Source organism: Schistocerca gregaria, chromosome 1 (assembly GCF_023897955.1).
Source record: "Schistocerca gregaria isolate iqSchGreg1 chromosome 1, iqSchGreg1.2, whole genome shotgun sequence".
NCBI classification, from domain to species: domain Eukaryota; kingdom Metazoa; phylum Arthropoda; class Insecta; order Orthoptera; family Acrididae; genus Schistocerca; species Schistocerca gregaria.
This window is the reverse complement of record NC_064920.1, coordinates 66,651,930-66,672,772: the sequence shown is the minus strand read 5'-3', so window position 1 is coordinate 66,672,772 and position 20,843 is coordinate 66,651,930. Positions and strand designations below refer to the sequence as shown.

General features: G+C 43.5%; 1 non-coding gene across 1 annotated transcript; it reads right to left on the bottom strand.

Annotated features, from left to right (window-relative positions):
- Window positions 1-20,422: 20,422 nt before the first annotated feature.
- Trnam-cau (transfer RNA methionine (anticodon CAU)) lies at window positions 20,423-20,495 on the bottom strand. The gene has a single exon. It is a non-coding gene; the product is annotated as a tRNA-Met (tRNA).
- Between the last annotated feature and the right edge of the window lie 348 nt (window positions 20,496-20,843).

The following is a 20,843-nucleotide window of genomic DNA, read 5'->3' as shown; positions in this document are numbered from 1 at the left end:
ATTAAAATACTGGATATTAAAGCAATCTATCTTAAACGTACTAAGGGGATCTCACCAGTCGTTTCAGATACAAGTAGTACTGTGCTCGAAACACGTCTTGTTACCAAAATCTTCGAATCACTTCCATCAAAAATTACAATTTTGCTTATAGCCACATTCTGCACATAAGAGAGCTCTTTGGTGACGTGTTCTAGATGCCTGAAAATGTCAAACAGTTTAATATTCTATATTTCCAAAAGTCGATAGGATAGGTGGTGCCTTTGCATACAGCATAAATATTTGGTGCACAGTGGGAGCCAGTGCAGTGCATCTCTAGAGCAGTGGTACTCAACCACGTCCCTACCGCCCGCTAGTGGAAGTCCCAGCATTCACGGTGAGCCGTAGTCGGTATCGGTTTTGAAAATATTTTTAGTGAGTTTTAATAAAAATTTTACACAAATATTTCGTAAGTATTTATGATTATATGGTTTAACTTGATGTAACTCCGCTTTATAAATTTTATAAAGTTACTTCCATACTTTATAAATCGCCATTGCTGCGGAACTGGTGGGTGGTTAGCAAGTTTTACTACTATCAAATATAGAAAAGTGGGTGGTAGGTAAGAAATGTTGAGTGCTCTTGATCTAAAACACGTAACAAAAGAATTCCAACGAGTCTCGACAGCTAATACTAGCTTAAGGAGTGGACAACTTCGCTTTTGTCTCAGAAACTCACTTTGAATTACGCTTCTCTTCAAATATTTAACAATTTCCCTTATTTTGTTAACATATAAATGAAAATCTTAAGTGCCGTTATCACTTCAGCAATAACATTTATTGAGAGCGCAAATGAGACAAGGACAATAAACAAAAGGTCATTGAATTAAACAATTAATTAAACAACAAGACGTTGCATCACCTACAGTTCATAATATAAGATTTATTGTAACATTAGATTTAAAAAAATTGAATACATATCATGTGCTTCTTCATTGTGCACAGAATCCTGTTATTTATTAATGCCAAGATTCATCCTGGGAAAACACTGTGTCTGCTCAGTGGCTATATTCGGAGTACTGAGAATCATGCAAAATGCATCTTGTATGCCGAGAAAAAAAAACAGTATTTCCTTGGAACTTGCATAATATAAACAGCACAAGCTTGAGCAAATCTGAAACATCACCCAGCATCCGATATTATCTGTCAGTAGGTCAGTGTGAAGCGAAAACTAATTTAAAAAATACAATGCCTTGTTTGTATTTCAGGTTTTATCTCGTTGATGATGATGATAAAGTCCCATGCTGCGTAATAGAGCCCAGGGGACGACACGGGGTACCCACACCGCCGAACTAGGCAAGGCCGTAGTGGGCCTACTGGGCCATTGCCTTCCAACGACAGTAATGGGGATGAAGACGACACAACAACACCCAGTCATCTCGAGGCAGCAGAAATCCTTGACCCCGCCGGGAAGCGAACCCAGGATCCCGAGGGACCACTCGTTTCCCATGTCAATTCTAGTTTTGGCGTTCATATGTTTTTAGTGACTTGGGTGAAATATTAAGGGATTTCTCTATTTCTGTTGTTTCCCAAAGTTTATCTCTGTGAATACAGTCAAATGCTTTTTCATAACTCACGAATGACAGTTGAGTTTCCAGATTAAATTATCGTCTCTTTTGTATTATCTACTTCAGTACGAAAACATCGTCTACGCATGATCTTCCCCAACTAAAAATGGTCGTCCCTCGATTAAAACGACACTGGTGATATTTCTTAGCCTTCCTTTCATAATTTTGCTGTACATTTTGTACACAATATTCAGAATACTTGTAACCCATTAGACGCCCAATTCGCCGAAGTGGCGACAAATCGAAAGACTTGCTCCCGGCGAACGGTCTACCCGACGGAAAGACCTAGTCACCCGACATTTACTTGTAACCCATAGTAACTGAAATGACCTTTACTCTTTTCCATTCCTCCACTGTTTCATGTTTTACCAAGCACGTGTTAAAGACATGTAGCAATCTCAATTCTAGGAGAAATCCTCCCTATTTAATCAATTCGGAATTTATTCCATGTAGTCCTGGTGATTTTCGTTTTTTCATTTTTTAAACTGTCTTCAATTCAGTCAGATCTATATAACCTATTTCTTGCAGTTGTTATTTGTTATTTGCTTCTTTCACAGAGGTGTATCTGTTGAGCAAGTTCCTGAAGAGGGGTAGCAGCCTTTTCAGTAGTTGCAGGGGAAACAGTCTGGATGAGGGACTATCTGGCCTTGTAACATCAACCGTAACGGCCTTTCCGTCCTGGTACGGCGAACAGCTGAAAGCAAGGGGAAACTACAGCCATAATTTATCCCGAGGGTATATAGCACTACTGTATGGTTAAATGATGATGGCGTCCTCTTGGGTAAAATATTCCGGAGGTAAAATAGTCCCCCATTCGATCTGCGGTCGGGGACTACTCAGGAGCACGTCATTCTCAGGAGAAACAAAACTGGCGCTCTACGGATCAGAGCATGGACTGTAAGATCCCTTAATCAGGCAGGTAGGATAGAAAATTTAAAAAGGAAAATGGACAGGTGAAAGTCAATTGTAGTGGCAATTAGTGAAGTTCGGTGGAGGAGGAACAGGTCTTCGGGACAGGTACATTCAGGGATGTAAATGCAAATCAAATAGGGCTAATGTAGAAGTAGATTTAATAACAAGTAAAAAAAAATAGGAATGCGGATAACCACTACGAACAGCATAGTGAACGCATTATTGTAGCCAAGATAGACACATAGCTCACACCCACCACAGTAGTCCATGTTTATATGCCAATTAGCTCCGCAGCAGAGGAGGAGATTGAAAAAATGTATGATGAGAAAAAGAAATTATTCAGATGGTCAAGGAAGACGAAAGTTTAATGGTCATGGGGAACTGAAATTCGATAGTACGAAAAGGAAGAGAAGGAAAAGTAGTAGAGGAATATGGACTGCAGGAAAGTAATGAAAGAGGAAGCTAACTGGTAGAATTTTGCACAAAGCATAATTTAGTCATAGCTAACGGTTTAAGAATTATAAGAGCAGGTTATACACATGAAGAGACCTGAAGACTCCGGAACAGTTTAGATTGATTATATAACGGTTATCTAAACATTCATTGTGGTGTCTGATTGTCCTATATCGTGTCTCCCAACCACTTTCGCGCAACGACGCTCTGAGCGTGTTTTTTAGGGAACTAGTTTGAACCTGGGACCTGTTGCTGGTAAGGAGACGCTAGACCACACATGACATGTAGAATTCAGAAGAGTTCAGTGAGACTAGCGATGATATAACCAAATACTAAATAATCTCAGCGTCAGCTCCACTGTACTCCCTGTAAAAGAATCTTAATTCTAACTAAATATAGTGGAAAGGGTTCAAGGCTTTCCTATTTTTAGTTAGCTGGTAAAATAACGTCGAAAAAGCACTTAAGTTTACCATTGGAAATTTATTCTAATCACAAAACATCGTTTATAAATTGCACTATTGATAAAAGGAAATGTTTTAATACAGGATGGTAAAAACCAACAGCGTTCAAGAAAAATGTGAACGAATATTCCCTAAATGGGTTTCCAAGTTCTACAAGCGATCGAAGGATGACCTATGCCATATCACATCTATAATCTAGGTTTAATTTAAGTTTCACAAAAGAGAAAACTATCAAAATGGTCTACAGTGACCCTCAATTATCTTTAATAACTTATCTAACTTGTCGTAAATTACAGTGGCTGATGTGGCTTCTCAATAACTATATAAAAGAAAAATCATCGCGTTTCAGATCTGTTCTTCAAGTGGCAAATGTGAACGCCATGAGTTTTAATTAACGATCACCATTAGTTTTACGGAAAAAAGGGGTGTAACAGATGAGACTTTTGCAGTTCTGAGTGAAGCCTTATGCGCTCAAAAATGCGGCATCGCGTGCGTTCATTACCTTGTCGGTGTCTAAGCAGCGTCAGGGCGGCAGCGGCCGCGCGCAGCAGCCATCCAGCCCGCCGTCTCGGAACTAACTCTCTCTTCACTTCTCCTTACTACAATTTACCGAAGTTAGTTTAAAAAAACTATCTGGCTATGTTTTCATCTGACCAATCAGGGTCTCAATGTTAACCTTAAGCTCTGCCTACAAAACTTCTGTCCATCCAATGAGAAACGTTATACTTTTCGTGGTGGGGCAATGTTTTTAAAGTTTGCAACGTAACAGAGACGCTAAAAAGTCTCACGCTAAAACCTGCAGCTGGTGTGGTCCTTTTAGCGTTATCGTGAGATCTATACTGTTCTTCTGGAGGGCTCTATCTTTTAACATGGGCTGGAGGATTGTCCTAATGTAACAGACACGCGAAAAAGTCTCACGCTAAAACTTGCGGGTGGTAGTGGCCCTTTTTGTGTTATCGTAAGATCTATACTGCTTTTCTGGAGGGCTCTAGCTTTTAACATGGGCTGGGGGTTGTCCTTGACATACCTGAGACGCGAAAAAGCCTCACGCTAAAACGTGCGGGTTGTATAGTTGTACAGGTAGGCTCGCGGCGTGGGTGCCCAGCCCCTCCCTTTTCTAGCTTAACACAGTTCTGCTCTCGGCTTCTGTCCTCGTTTCTCCCCTCGGAACTGCGTCTGCCTTACGGTGGGAAGGTACGACATGCATTTAGTCTGTGGTATTCCATTTGCTCACTCGTTACTCGTATTACTTTGGTTAATTTAATGTCACGATTTATTCGGAGCTATGTGACATACTACTGGATTTGCTTATCATGTCAGGGTTTTCATGTAAGGTGTTGGATTTGTCTGACACCTTACAGTTAGACAGAGATTTAGAAACCAGATTTTAAATTGTAAGACGTTTCCGGGGCAAATGTGGAATCTGACTACATAATTATTGGTTATGAACTAACTGAAACTGAAGAAACAGCAAAAAGGCAGGAATTTAGGAGATGGGACGTGCACAGACTGAAAGAACCACAGGTTGTAGAGGGTTTCAGAGCGAGCATTAGGAAACGATTGACAAGAGCAGGGGAAAGAAATGCAGTAGAAGAAGAATGGATAGCTTTGAGAGATGAAATAGTGAAGGCAGCAAGAACCAAGCAGGTAAAAAGGCGAGGACCAGCAGAAATCCTTGAGTTAGACGAGAGATATTGAATATGAATGGGGAAAGGAGAAAATATAAAATTGCAGTAAATCAAGCAGGCGAAAGGGAATACAAACGTCTAAAAAATGAGATTGACAAGAAGTGCAAAATGGCTAAGCAGGAATGGCTAGAGAGCAAATGTCAGGATGTAATGCATATGTCATTAGGGGTAAGATAGATACTGCCTACAGCAAAATTAAAGAGACCTTTGGAGAAAAGTGAACCGCGGGTATGCTGAATGAAGAATTAGACAGGGCACTCGAAGACTTAAGTCGAAACAAGGCCCCAGGAGTAGACAAAGTTCCATTAACTACTGACAGCTTTGGGAGAGCCAGCAGTGACAAAACACTTCCATCTGGCGTGCAAGATGTATGACACAGACGAAATGCCATCAGACTTCAAGAAGAATATAATAACCCCAATTCCAAAAAAATCTGGTGCTGCCAGGTCTGACAATTATCAAACTATCAATTTACTAAGTCACAGTTGCAAAATACTAATACGATTCCTTTACAGAAGAATGGAAAATGTGGTAGAAGTCGATGTAGGAGAAGATCAGTTTGGATTCCAGAAAAATGTAGGAACACGCTAGGCAGTACTGACCCTACCACTTATAAAGATAGCTTAAAGAAAGGCAAACATACATTTATATCATTTGTAGACTTAAAAAAATATTTTGACGACGTTGGCTGGGATACACTCTTTCAAATTCTGAAGGTGGCAGGGGTAAAATAGAGGGAGTGAAGGGGTATTTACAGTTTGTGCAGAAACCAGATGACAGTTATAATAGTCGAGGGGCATGAAAGGAAGCAGTGTTTGAGAAGGGGATTAGAGAGGGTTGTAATCTATCGCCAGTGTTATTCAATCTGTACATTGTGAAGGCAGTAAAGGAAGCAAAAGCAAAGTTTGGAGTTGGAATTAAAATCCAAGGAGAAGTAATAAAAGCTTTGAGGTTTGCCGATGACATTGTAGTTCTGTCATAGACAGCAAAGGACTTGGACGAACAGTTGAGTGGTGTCCTAGCACCCCTTACCGGTTAGAGGGTCCGCATAACAGACAAGCAAGGTGTGCTGCTGACCTCGCTTCAAGAGGTCATATCAAAACATTGCCAGTGAATGTAAACATCAACAGACCTTTTGCATAAACAAGGCACTACTTCGTGAAAAGCCATGTGACAAAGATCCACCAATTGGAACTAATGTGACTAAGTGTAGCACTCCACAGAATCAGTGTTATAAGCACACCAGCAGAGTCAGACGTCAGTATCTACCTACAGCTAGGGCAGCTCCGGCCAATACCTATGCTGGCTCTAGCCCAGTAGACACTCGCCGTATTCTTCTGTAGGAATTTGTTCCTTGTTGTGCGAAACGCCAATTTGGAATTGTGTAGCGTAGTATTTTGGTTGTTATTATTTCTTTCCATTGTCTTGTAACTGTTGTCTGGCCTTTTCCACAACAAGAATTGTTGTGTTTCTTGTTGTTTTTGAGTTTGGAAATCAGTGCACACCAAGGAGGCGTTAGTGAAATAAAGTGTGTTCAAACTTGATCGTTAGTTCTTTCCTGCCAATAAGAGGACATTACAGTTATTGGCGACGAGGATAAAACTTTCATTTTCGGTCTAAATTGCTTCCTTAGAGGAATTTCTTCAGCCCTTGACAGAGAACTCTACAGCAGATTCATTCAGTGCTCACAAAGTCAGAACATCGTCCTCACTCCTCAGCGTTGTAAGATGTAGCTCATAGAGTTGATTCCATCGTCGCTAAATTCAACGATTTGCATGTTGCTCCACCGACGTTTCTGGCTTTCGATAGGTCTGTCGAACCATACTCAAATTATGTCGAATGGTTGGAACAACATTTACTAGCACATGGAATCCATGACGAAAATCGAAGTCGGGCTTCTTTTAGCAACAGTCTGTCGACAGGTGTATTGTTTTGTTCAACAATTTAACAGTGGGCACCTAGTGATCTCTCGTTTACTCATATTAAGGGCTGCCGTTTTGAGTACTTTGACGCGCAAAATGTCACCTCCGCCCGTCAGACTTTCTTTTCTTGTCGAAACTCCCCACGTCAGACATATCGGGAATGGATTACAACAAGCCAGGATCTCACCCGCCATTGCAAATTTCGGTGCGCCAACGTTGCCTGCAAGCAGTTTTATGCTTCTTCGTTTATTCGTGATATGGTGGTGTTTCACGCACCAGACGATGGCCTTCGGGCTGATATTTCGAATTTACGGGACCCGCCCCTCTACAGCTGTCTGCCGATCATTCGTGTGTTTGAACAGTGTCATCGGCTGCAACCACCGCGTTTTGATCCGGCTGTTTACGCGGTCTCCAGTTGCCTAGCGCCGAGCAGGATTCTCGTCAGTGCATTGGTAAGAGCCGTGACAGAAAGTCTTTCGCACGTTTCCCATCATGTCCGAACTGTTTGTGGACTCACCAACGGTCGGGGTGCCCCCACCGGCGAGCAAGGTGCACAGCTTGCAGCCCAACGGGTCATATCGGCGTTGTGTGTCAGTCGCGTAGGTGCCACACTTCCTGCGAACGCACAGGCTCCTCACGAATCATCACTGCAGGGCCTGGAAGCCGCACATTCCATTCACAGACAAGTCTTCTCCATCATCCCCATCGGGAGCCCGTTTCCTCCTTACCTCGGAGGTCGCGCAAATTCCTGTGGTCTTCTAAATTGACATGGCATCTTCCGTTTCTATTGTGGGTGGTGCCACATACCAACGCTTGGTCTCACCAGCTTAGTGTCCGTACACTCGTGTCTTGCGTAATTTCAGTACTCACAATATCTCTACGTTTTTTCAACACGAATCTCCTACAATGGTCATTCCTTCACCGCTCAGTTTTTGGTGGTCGGCTACCCTGGCGCTACTAACCTTCTGGGTTTGGACATTTTTGGTCTGGGTTTATCGATGCAGGGCGACGTACAGGAGGTGTCTATATCCTCCATGGATGCCCTTCTCTCCCTATTGCTCAGCAAATACGAAACGTTGTTCTTATCTTCGCACCACGGGTGACGGGTTTCACTGCACATATTCAGCTTCTTCCCTCTGCTAACCGTCGCTATTTTTTAACGCCCAACCGGTCTCCTTTCCTCTAGAGACAGGCTCCACGTGGAACTCCGCCGCTTACAAGACGAAGGCATCCTTTCTCCCGTCACCCACAGTCACTGGGCGACGCCTATAGTGTTATTCGCGCAGCCAAACGGCGCTTTACGCATCACGGTAAATTCTCAGTCCATCATCTACGTATCTCCTGTCCCATCGCAGGATGATATACTCACACGTCTTGCTGGTTCAGTTTTCGCCAAAACTGATTAGTGCGATGCTTATCTGCAGCTGCCGTTGTACGAGGAATCGCAGCAGATCCTAGCCACCAATACCCCGAGTGGCCTTTCCTGGTACAGCTGCCTCCTGTCTGGCATTGCCAGCGACCCCGCCATTTTCCAACGTTATTTGGAACACTTCACAAGTCAGGTGCCTGGTGCGGAAAATTATCTGGACGATGTCATTGTCGGTAGTTCGTCCATGGTAGACCTTGTGGACAAGCTGGATAGGCTGTTTCAAGTTCTTTCTGAGGCTAACCTTCACTGCTGGAAAGAAAAGTATGCCTTTTTTGCATGAGACGTTAGTTATCTCGGGTTCAAGATCCATGACCATGGCCCACACGAGTATGTCAAGGTGATTCAAAACCTGCCTCCTCCCACCAACGTGAAGCAACAGCAATCCGTTCTAGGTCACATTAACTATTATCGACGTTTTATAACCCACGCAGCCGAGATTACGATGTCCCTAACTGGTATGTTTCACAAGGGTGTGCATTGGGTTTGGGACGTGGCGTGTGATCAGGCTGTCACAAGTCTCAAGTTGTCTCTCTCCCAGCTTCCTAGCGCCGGTCGCTTTGGCTGAGCGGTTCTAGGTGCTTCAGTCTGCAACCACGCGGCTGCTACGGTCACAGGTTCGAATCCTGCCTTGGGCATGGATGTGTGTGATGTCCTTAGGTTAGTTAGGTTTACGTAGTTTTAAGTCTGTGGGACTGATGAGCTCTGATGTTAAGTTCCATAGTGCTTAGAGCCATTTGGACCATTTTGAACCAACTTCTTGTCTGGCCACTTAAACCCTTCCCTGCCCTCATCATAGCCGCAGATAGTCGAAATATGGCCTGGGTGTGGCCCTCTAGCAAGTGGTAAATGGTGATGAAGTGCCAACAAAAAACAGACCGACTCTCAAACCAAATATAGTAAAATTGAAAATGAAGCTTTGGTGCTGGTTTACGCCCTAACAAAATTCTACAGTTTCGTGTATGGTCGTCGCTTCACTCTGCAGACCAACCACAAACCTTTGGTTTCCTTGTTTCACCTGGGTGCCTCAGTGCCCACGTGGACAGCACGCCACCCCCAGCGTTGGGCGCTCTTTCTTCCTGGCAATGTTTGGCTGATATTGTCTATCACACCTCTGAAAGACATGCAAACACTGATTTCCTTTCCTGGCTGCCTGCCGGAGCAGACCCTGCATTTGACACCACCCCCTTGGTTTGTTTCCACATGTCTACATCTACATCCATACTCCGCAAGCCACCTGACGGTGTGTGGCTGAGGGTACGTTGAGTACCTCTATCGGTTCTCCCTTCAATTCCAGTCTCGTATTGTTCGTGGAATGGAGGATTGTCGGTATGCCTCTGTGTGGGTTCTAATCTCTCTGATTTTATCCTTATGGTCTCTTCGCGAGATATACGTAGGAGGGTGCAATATACTGCTTGACTCCTTGAAGGTGTGTTCTCGAAACTTCAACAAAAGCCCCTACCGAGCTCTCTCCTGCAGAGTCTTCTACTGGAGTTTATCTATCATCTCCGTAACGCTTTTGCGATTACTAAATGATCCTGTAACGAATCGCGCTGCTCTCTGTTGGATCTTCTCTCTCTCCTCTATCAATCCTATCTGATATGGATCCCACACTGCTGAGCAGTATTCAAGCAGTGCGCGAACAAGCTTACTGTAACCTACTTCCTTTGTTTTCGGATTGCATTTCCTTAAGATTCTTCCAATTAATTTCAGTCTGGCATCGGCAGATGCATGGAATCGAACATGGATGCAGCTCTGAACGCGCTTCAGTTGGCTGCCAATACAGTCTGGTGGGCAACCGCTCCAGATGAGACACTGGAAGCTCTCCACCACCAAATTACTGTGGGTTGGCCGAACAGCTGTCGTAGCATCTGCAATGTGAAAGTCCAGAATTTTTGGGACCGTCACCACAGTCTCTTTTTCCACAGTGGTGCCATCCTTCGCATAGTGATTCGGATGTTGCCCAGGTGGTCTTACCGCATGCATTGCTCCACCGTGTCCTCGATCTCCTCCATGCTGGCCATTGGGGAATCGTTCTCACCACAGAGCTGGCCCAGTGACATCTGTATTTTGGAGCGGATTGGATAAAGACATCGCCCCCCTCGTGTCAGCCTGTACCATGTGGCAAACACGTCGGGCGACACCCCCACACAAGAATTTTTCATGGCCAGGTACAGCTGCTCTGTGAGAACGTCTCCAACTGGATTTTGTGGGGCCATTTCATGGATCCCAGTGGCTCATCCTGATCGACTCTGGGTCAGGATACCCTTACATATCCCGCATGATGAACACCACTTCTGCTGAGAGAATCAGAATTCTCTAGCGCCTCTTTGCTGTCGATGGACTTCCCAAAACTATCGTCCATGGTTTGCTTTGACTGAGAATAAGCAATTCTATGCTGCCAATGGAATTTCCCTCGTTCACACCATACTATTTCACCCTGCATCAAACGGCCAGGCAGAACGTTTTGTGCAGACATTCAAGACCCAGCTCAATAAGCTGCTGAGCCATCGCCCCCTGGAGGACGCCGTGCTTTTTTTTTTTTTTTTTTTTTTTTTTTTGTTTCTGAGACTTCGCACCCTCCCGCCCCCACTCCTTCCGCATCGGGCAGGAGGTCTGGGTTCAGATCTTCTCTCATCCACGGGTACTCTGGGCGCCTGCCGTTTCCACCAAGCTCTAAGCACACCAGCAGATTCAGAGCGGCAGTGTGTACCTACAGCCAGGACAGCTCTAGCCCAGTAGACAGCTCTAGCCCAGTAGACACTTGCCGTAGTCTTCTGTAGAAATTTGTTTCTTTTTAGGTGTAAAGCCACTTCGGAATTTTTTAGCGTAGTATTTTGGTTGTTATTATTTCTTTTCATTGTTGTGTAACTTTTATCTACCTTATGCACCACAATAATTATTGTGTTTCTTGTTGTTCTTCAGTTTGGAAATTAGTGCACGCCAAGAAGGCGTTTTAGTTAAATAAAGTGTGTTCCGACTTGACCGTTAGTTCTTTCCTACCAACCCCAGGACATTACAAGCGAAATGAATAGTGTCTTGAAGAGAGAATATAGGACGAACATCAACATAAGCAAAACGAGGAGAATGGGATGTAGTTGAATTAAATCGGGTGATGCTGGGACGATTAGACTGGGAAATGATACACTTAAAGTAGTAAATGAGTTTTACTATTTGGGAAGTAAAATAACTGATGATGGTCGAACTAGAGAAGATGTAAAATGTAGACTGGCAATCGCAAGAAAGCGTTTCTGAAGAAGAGAAATTTGTTAATATCGAGTATAGATTTAAGTCTTAGAAACTCCTTTCTGAAAGTATTTGTATGGACCATTATCCATGTATCGAAGTTTAGACAAGAAGAAAATAGAAGCTTTTGAAATGTGATGCTACAGAAGAATGCTGAAGATTAGATGGGCAGATCACATAACTAATGAGGAGGTACTGAACGTAATTGGGGAGAAGGGAAATTTGTGTTACAACGTGACTAAAAGAACGGATCGTTTGGAAGGATACATTCTGAGGCATCAAGGGATCACCAGTTTAGTACTAGAGGGAAACTTGGGTGTAAAAGTCGTAGAGGTAGGCCAAGATATGAATACACTAAACAGATTCAGAACGATGTAGTTTGCAGTCGTTAATCAGAGATAAAAGAAGGTTGTTCAGGATAGAGTAGCATGGAAAGCTGCATAAAACCAGTCTCTGGACTGAAGACCACAACAACAGCAACATGTAATTTGTATATTACAGATATTATGGTTCCTTGTGTACAATTGTTGAACGATCACGCAGGTTACTATATTAACGTTATTCTATCTATATTTTGTAGATCTAAGAATCTGAGAATGACAGGTAATTCCTGTCGAAACTTGTCATGAAATAAACTATTTCACTTCAAGCTGTATTTGCTTCTAATATTATAAATTAGTAATGAATTGCCGACCAAAAGAAATAAGATCAACAGGCACACCAAAGAAAGAGGTAGAGAGATCAAACATAAACTATATAAAACAGCCAAAGAAATTGGTACACTTGCGTAATATCCTGTAGGGCCTCCGCGAGCACGCAGAAGTGCCGCAACACGACGTAGCATGGACTTGACTAATGGCTGAAGTGGTGTTGCAGGGAACTGACACCATGAATCCTGCAAGGCTGTCCATAAATCCGTAAGAGTAAAAGTAGGTGGAGATATATTCTGAACAGCCCGTTGCAAGGCATCCCAGATATGCTCAATAATGTTCATGTCTGGGGAATTTGGTGGCCAGCGGAAGTGTTTAAAGTATTCCTGGAGTCCCTCTGTAGTAACTGGACGTGTGGGGTGTCGCATTGTCCTGCTGGAATTACCCAAGTCCGTCGAAATGAGCAGTGGTAATGAATGGATGCAGGTGATCAGACAGGATGCTCACTTACGTCAGAGTCGTATCTAGACGTATCTGGGGTCCCACATCATTGCAGCTACACACGTCCCACATCATTACAGAGCCTCCAACCACTTGAACAGTAGCCGGATGACAACCAGGGTCCATGGATATTTGGAGTTGTGTCTATACCCGTACACGCCCATCCGCTCGATAGAATTTGAAACGAGATTTGTCCGACGAAATGGCTTATTTTCAGTCTTTAACAGTCCAATGTCGGTGCTGACGGGCCCTGGCGAGGAGTAAAGCTTTGTGTCGTGCAGTCATCAAGGGTACACAAGTAGGCCTTTGGCTCCATAAGCCTTATCGATGATGTTTCGTAGAATGAATCACACGTTGACGTATGTTGATGTCTCAAAATTGAAATCTGCAGCAATTTGTGGAAGGATTGCAATTGTGTCACTTAGAGATATTCTCTTCAGTCGGAGACGAAGAGACATAGAGAGCGGAATCAAATCACAACAAGACCATAGTCCCTTATAATGTGTAATCCAGGCAAATGTTTGCATTACTTATAAATTTTCGGTACCTCTTTCTCCTTTCTTGAGGTGTTACGTTAACGCTTCCACTACGAGGACCTTTTTGGTCCAGTGAGTAAACAGGGTTCGTAAAGACCCCAATTAATGCGTACTGAATATATCGGCAGTATTTCACTAATTTTAATAGAGTGAAATAGAAACATACATGACTGAACTGAAAACAAGAAAATTATGTGTATGAACACTTTTATGTGTTGTGGTCATCATTTATCTTAAACATCCTATCATTTAAAATAAAGCTACTCTGAATGTAATTTACAGACAACAGAAAACGTCTTCTGCAGCTTTTTGGGTGCTCCCCAATCACGGAACGTTCGCTGAGGGAGCACCACCCACGTTACGTTTTGCACCTCCCCCCCCCCCCTCGCCCCCATCACTCTTTGCATTGTGGTGGAGAAGGAGGAATTCTGCTGCGCGGACTCCTGCTTTTCTATACCAGAAATGTTTCCAGTTCAAGAAGAAATTCTTTCTTTTAGTCACGATGTAACTTTAGCAAAATTATGAAAGCAATGACGTCACTAATATCCAAAATACACTCCTGGAAATGGAAAAAAGAACACATTAACATCGGTGTGTCAGACCCACCATACTTGCTCCGGACACTGCGAGAGGGCTGTACAAGCAATGATCACACGCACGGCACAGCGGACACACCAGGAACCGCGGTGTTGGCAGTCGAATGGCGCTAGCTGCGCAGCATTTGTGCACCGCCGCCGTCAGTGTCAGGCAGTTTGCCGTGGCATACGGAGCTCCATCGCAGTCTTTAACACTGGTAGCATGCCGCGACAGCGTGGTCGTGAACCATATGTGCATTTGACGGACTTTGAGCGAGGGCGTATAGTGGGCATGCGGGAGGCTGGGTGGACGTACCGCCGAATTGCTCAACACGTGGGGCGTGAGGTCTCCACAGTACATCGATGTTGTCGCCAGTGGTGGGCGGAAGGTGCACGTGCCCGTCGACCTGGGACCGGACCGCAGCGACGCACGGATGCACGCCAATACCGTAGGATCCTACGCAGTGCCGTAGGGGTTCAAATGGTTCAAATGGCTCTGAGCACTATGGGACTCAACTGCTGTGGTCATTAGTCCCCTAGAACTTAGAACTAATTAAACCTAACGACATCACACACATCCATGCCCGAGGCAGGATTCGAACCTGCGACCGTAGCAGTCGCACGGTCCCGGACTGCGCGCCTAGAACCGCGAGACCACCGCGGCCGGCTGCCGTAGGGGACCGCACCGCCACTTCACAGCAAATTAGGGACACTGTTGCTCCTGGGGTATCGGCGAGGACCATTCGCAACCGTCTCCATGAAGCTGGGCTACGGTCCCGCACACCGTTAGGCCGTCTTCCGCTCACGCCCCAACATCGTGCAGCCCGCCTTCAGTGGTGTCGCGACAGGCGTGAATGGAGGGACGAATGGAGACGTGTCGTCTTCAGCGATGAGAGTCGCTTCTGCCTTGGTGCCAATGATGGTCGTATGCGTGTTTGGCGCCGTGCAGGTGAGCGCCACAATCAGGACTGCATACGACCGAGGCACACAGGGCTAACACCCAGCATCATGGTGTGGGGAGCGATCTCCTACACTGGCCGTACACCTCTGGTGATCGTCGAGGGGACACTGAATAGTGCACGGTACATCCAAACCGTCATCGAACCCATCGTTCTACCATTCCTAGACCGGCAATGGAACTTGCTGTTCCAAAAGGACAATGCACGTCCACATATATCCTGTGCCACCCAACGTGCTCTAGAAGGTGTAAGTCAACTACCCTGGCCAGCAAGATCTCCGGATCCGTCCCCCATTGAGCATGTTTGGGACTGGATGAAGCGTCGTCTCACGCGGTCTGCACGTCCAGCACGAACGCTGGTCTAACTGAGGCGCCAGGTGGAAATGGCATGGCAAGCCGTTCCACAGGACTACATCCAGCATCTCTACGATCGTCTCCATGGGAGAATAGCAGCCTGCATTGCTGCGAAAGGTGGATATACACTGTACTAGTGCCGACATTGTGCATGCTCTGTTGCCTGTGTCTATGTGCCTGTGGTTCTGTCAGTGTGATCATGTGATGTATCTGACCCCAGGAATGTGTCAATAAAGTTTCCCCTTCCTGGGACAATGAATTCACGGTGTTCTTATTTCAATTTCCAGCAGTGTATTATAAAAAACAGCCATGTGCACCTTTTTGTTACACATTTTGTAGTACAGGTACAGAATAGTTTGGCCACTGTGTCTATAACTGACTTAATGGCACTGTAGTCTCGTTCTCGCTTCCCACGCCTGAGTTCCCGGGTTCGATTCCCGGCGGGGGCAGGGATTTTCTCTGCCTCGTGGTGGCTGGGTGTTGTGTGATGTCCTTAGGTTAGTTAGGTTTAAGTAGTTCTAAGTTCTAGGGGACTTATGACCATAGATGTTAAGTCCCATAGTGCACAGAGCCATTTGAAGCCACTTTAGTCTAGGTTTATAATACGTTTTTTCGCCTCTTGTCCACTTTTTTGCTCTTGGAAATGCCTAGTCCTCAGCCCTGTCACTATCTTACTCTTTCCCGGGCGCTAGGAGACTACTGTAGCTGATTCCTGGAATCCGAAGACACCTTAAACTGCAGTTCTTCCTGTTGCCACGAAAAATTATGCCGGTAGTTCAAAATGGTTCAAATGGCTCTTAGCACTATGGGACTTAACATCTGTGGTCATCAGTCCCCTAGAACTTAGAACTACTTAAACCTAACTAATCTAACTAACCACACACATCCATGCCCGAGGCAGGATTCGAACCTGCGACCGTAGCAGTCGCGCGGTTCCGGACTGAGCGCCTAGAACCGCAGGTAGTTCACGAAGATTTTTTTCTTATTGTTCAAAGCAGAGTCATCCGTTTGCATTCCAGTTCCTTTGGCAACTTAAAATTATGTGTTGTGAGATTTCTAACACTCCTGGATAAACATTCTGTCAATTCTAACACTACTGGTTTTTTTCGCCTCTAGGCTGGTTTTCGCCCTTTCCTTTGTCCAGCTGCAGCTTTGCGACATAGTAATTAGTGCTTCGTACGAGTCATGTAATGTGCTTACCCGCTATAGATATATTTCTTTTTATCAGAGCTACGATTATGTCCCATTGTCATGCATCTTGGCACCGAATACAGGGTGATAGTTTTATGAAGCGGTCCCTGGCCATATAAGTGTAGACAGATTGGCCATGTTCTTTGTTCAGTAAATTCGATATGCCCTCATGGTGACAGTTGTACGCTCCTGCAATAATAATCAAACCAAGAAAGCACTCACACACTTGTCTTTCAAGGCGTTTCCCTTTTTTCCCAAAATATTCTTACCTTTTTTGTTAGTCCATTTCAGAATATTCTGGGAAAAACTGAGCCCCATAAACCGCTTGAGGCAGCTAAGACATAATACTCTAAATATATCCAGAACGAATAAATATACTGAGGTGCGGTTTTCGCCTTATTCTGGACAAAATGGCGAATTCGCTGACGTTCGCAATTAATTTTCATCCTTTATAGTCGCCGAGTGACGACACCGTCTTTATTTTTCTAATGAAACTATATACTTTCTCCTGTAGCGTTTGAAAGAAGTCTCTAAGAGAAGAAACGTTACATGTATGGGACTTGATCGAATTGCATCAGAATAACGGCACCACAAACCACTGTCCAGACATCGGGAGAAGTACCGCAGCCGTTAGCGCTATTATATAAAATGTAAGCAAACTCTTAAGTTTACTTGTGCGCTTGGACCATTAATTTACTTCTGCTTTTGTAGCAATCAGATAAATTGTTCGTAAAGGTATTGAGACATTCACAAATTATACGACAGTCGAAAAAGTGAATGTCGCAGCGGTGGCGTTCCATGCCAAAGAGTATCCAGATCGTGCCATGCATTCACGATCTGTTTTCCAAACATTACAGAAGAAGTTCTAGAAACTGGTAATGCCGAGAGTAAAATATGTCAAGGAAAAAGAAGAGAAACTAATAAAAGAAATGAAACTATCAGTTTCGCAGCGGCAACACAATATGCAAACGTCACTAAGAGGCATCTCGCAAGTACGAGGGGGGATCAACCAAATGAATGTTCTGCGAACACTGCATTCCATCGCATTTCTTCCTCTTCACATCCCATTGCTTCTACAGCTTCATGGTAAGGACTTACAGTATCGGCTACAGTTCGAAACTTATCTACGAAAAGTGCAAAGTGATGCAGCATAACTATGCAAAATTTTACTTAAGAAAGAAGCATCTTTGACAAACCATGAGCATGTCAGTACTAATCGTCTGCTGAAAATCGGCGCTGACTCAAAGAAGTGGTTAAAAACAACGCTCTTGGTCTATGAAAGTTTAGAGTGTGTTTTTCAAAACTCGCATCATTGGTCGCTGTTTTATTGATGGGAATCTAAATACACTCGTGTATCTCGAGTTCTTATGATATGCTTCTGCCGCAGTCATTGGATAACAACCCACTGGACATGAGGCATTGGCATGATACCAACATGACGGATGTCCCTTCCTTTCGTCATATGTAATGACAGACCATCTTTAGAGAACATTGGGACGGTCGCTCAGGAAACGCAAAATGGTCGGCGCGTTCACCAAATTTAACACTGCCATACTTTTATCTGTGACCAAAATTAAGACAAGAGGCCGATGAGGAAACACCGACGACTCCAAGAGGCATGAAATACCGTCATATGACACACAGGTCTGTACTGCCGTTAACTCCAGGTGAAATTCAACGAGCAGTGTTGTTTCTCTAGAATTACGTTATAGCGTGCAGAAATGCTCAGGGTGAACATTTTGAACATTTGGTATGACAAACGCGCTAATAAACACACAAACCATACCTGAGTTACGTGCTTGTGTAACAGGGCAGATGTTTGTGCAACCGGTTCTCCTGAGAATGAGAGAGTGGTTTGCGGCGTCGTTATCTTGATGCTATTTGATTGAGTCCCACACACGTTATGCTCATGAAGTGCTCTTAGAAGCTTCTTTCCAATGCCACAGGAAAATGCCGCACCTCGATGTATTTATTCACTTTCAACATATTTGGTGTGGCCTTTCTTAGCTGCCTAACCCTGTATAATTGAAATGCTGCCTGCACAGTATTCAATTTCCTTACATTTGCCGCGTTGGACCTGCAGCTCTCTTCTGTATGTTTATGTTTTGGCTGCCTCCATCGCAATCTAACAGAATATTGTCACCTTATTTCTTTGCATTTCTGGACCTGAAAACAACGGGATCGTTATTTCAGATATTTGCTTACATTTTCTTTCTTTCAGATGGGTCAAATGGCTCTAAGCACTACAGGACTTAGGCATAACATCTGAGGTCATCAGTCCCCTAGACTTAGAACTACTTAAACCTAACTAACCTAATGACATCACAAACATCCATGCCTGAGGCAGGATTCGAAGCTGCGACTGTAGCAGCAGCGTGGTTCCGGACTGAAGTGCCTAGAACCGCTCGGTCACAACGGCCGGCTTCTTTCTTCTCCTTCTTCTTCTTCTTCTTATTATTATTATTATTACTTCTGTTGTTAACAAAAATGGCTGATGAAACATACTTACCTGAAAACGTCGCCAGATTCAGGAACAATAGGTTCCAAATCTCCTACATCATCAACGGGAACTTCATCCGATTCACTGCCTTCAGAAATAACAGCATAAATCTCTCCGCTGCCATCAGATGAAATTTCGGTGAAATCTTCTTCTTTGCTTCTATTTGCAGGACGATTCAAACGTTTTCTACTCATATTGTAATTCCACAATATGCTGATGCGAAACACTAACAACAACTGAGATTACACACAACAACGCCTGAGGCCAGAGATCCTAACAGCTGGTACAAAAAGAAGTGGTAAATGTTATTTTCATTATTGCAGGTGTTCTGTATACCAGCTGTGCAACGCTACAATCACCATTTTATTTTCATAACGTTACATTCAACAGACAAAAGAAAATGTGTTGCAAATATAAAGCGGAACAAAACATTTCTGGACACAGTTGACTCAGAGGGAGAAAGTCATATGTTTTGAAAATCATAGTTTTAAGAACAGGAAGACGTGTATTGCAAATGTGCTTATGGGATCATAATGACCCCAGTGGTAATAGAAAGCTTATGTGTCTGCTATTTGTTGTCTCCTATAGAGATCACATGCAGCTTCGCTTATAAACATGTCCCACTATGTCGCATGTGATGATCTTACCATCGCTTTTCTTCATTTCTTTACTTAAGCGTCAATTGATTTCTTCTGTAAGTATTCATTATACGCTTACTCAGCATCGTTTATGGCTTTCCATACGTCTTCGTTCCAAATTTTTAATCCTCTGTAACGAGTGGTTCTATGTCTTTTTTTTTCATAGCACTTCACTTGCTATGTGTTTACGAATAGCCACACCTCGTTAACGTCTTTGCTAGTGGGTAAACAGTTGTGGGTCTGTCTCTTCTTGCAACATATGTATCCTATACATTTTGTTTCAATTGGTTTAATGTTTATTTTTATTTCCTATTGATTACTTTCTCCAACTTGAGCATAGCTGCAACTTTGATTTAATGAAGTAATGATCTGTATTTACATTCCTACCCCCGAATACTCGAAAGTGTCTATCATTGTTACAGCTAACTTACGGTCAGTGAACGATGACCTCCTGCAGACCATGTAAATTTGTGAAAGTCTTTCTTCTTAAAGAAGGCGTTTGTTACCTTCAATTCGTTAAATGTAGATTTCTTTGGCTAGTAAATTAGGAACTCGTACTTTTCAAATTCTGTTATTTAAATCCCCCGTTGAAAGTCTCCTTATTGTTTGTTGTATTTAGATATTTATGTATTTCTCCATAGAATTGGGTTGCTTCTGTAAGGTTTACGTATATTATCATCATGCGCGTCCACTACCCATCCAACAAACTAAGGCTGCTATGTACGAGAGGCGCACAGAAGAAATATTCGTATTATAGAAAATGGTGCACTAGACATATACCCACGTAAATGCTGTGGTTAAAATGAAATGCCCCGGGTGAGGATCGAACTCACGACCTTAAGATTATGAGACTTACGCGCTGCCTACTGCGCTACCGAGGCCGATGAATTTGAGTCATTTATTTAGGGTAGAAATCATTATTAGAGTTTCGTTTTTTTACGATAAAAAATCATCATAATAAACACAAAATATGTGTTATTATCACCAGAAATTTACAAAATTATGTATAATAAGATAAGAAATATGACCTAATAAAATCAAAACATAAAATTTCTGTTTTAAAATAAGTAGGTCAGTCTACAATAAAGAACTATTTTTTTTTTAAGAATAAAATGCACACGATAAGCAAGCTAAACTATGGAATTTTATATTGTTCTTTCATAATGGGTATTTTTCTAGGGATTTACGAAATTTTTGATGGTCCAATTTACTTTAGGAAACTTTAGCAA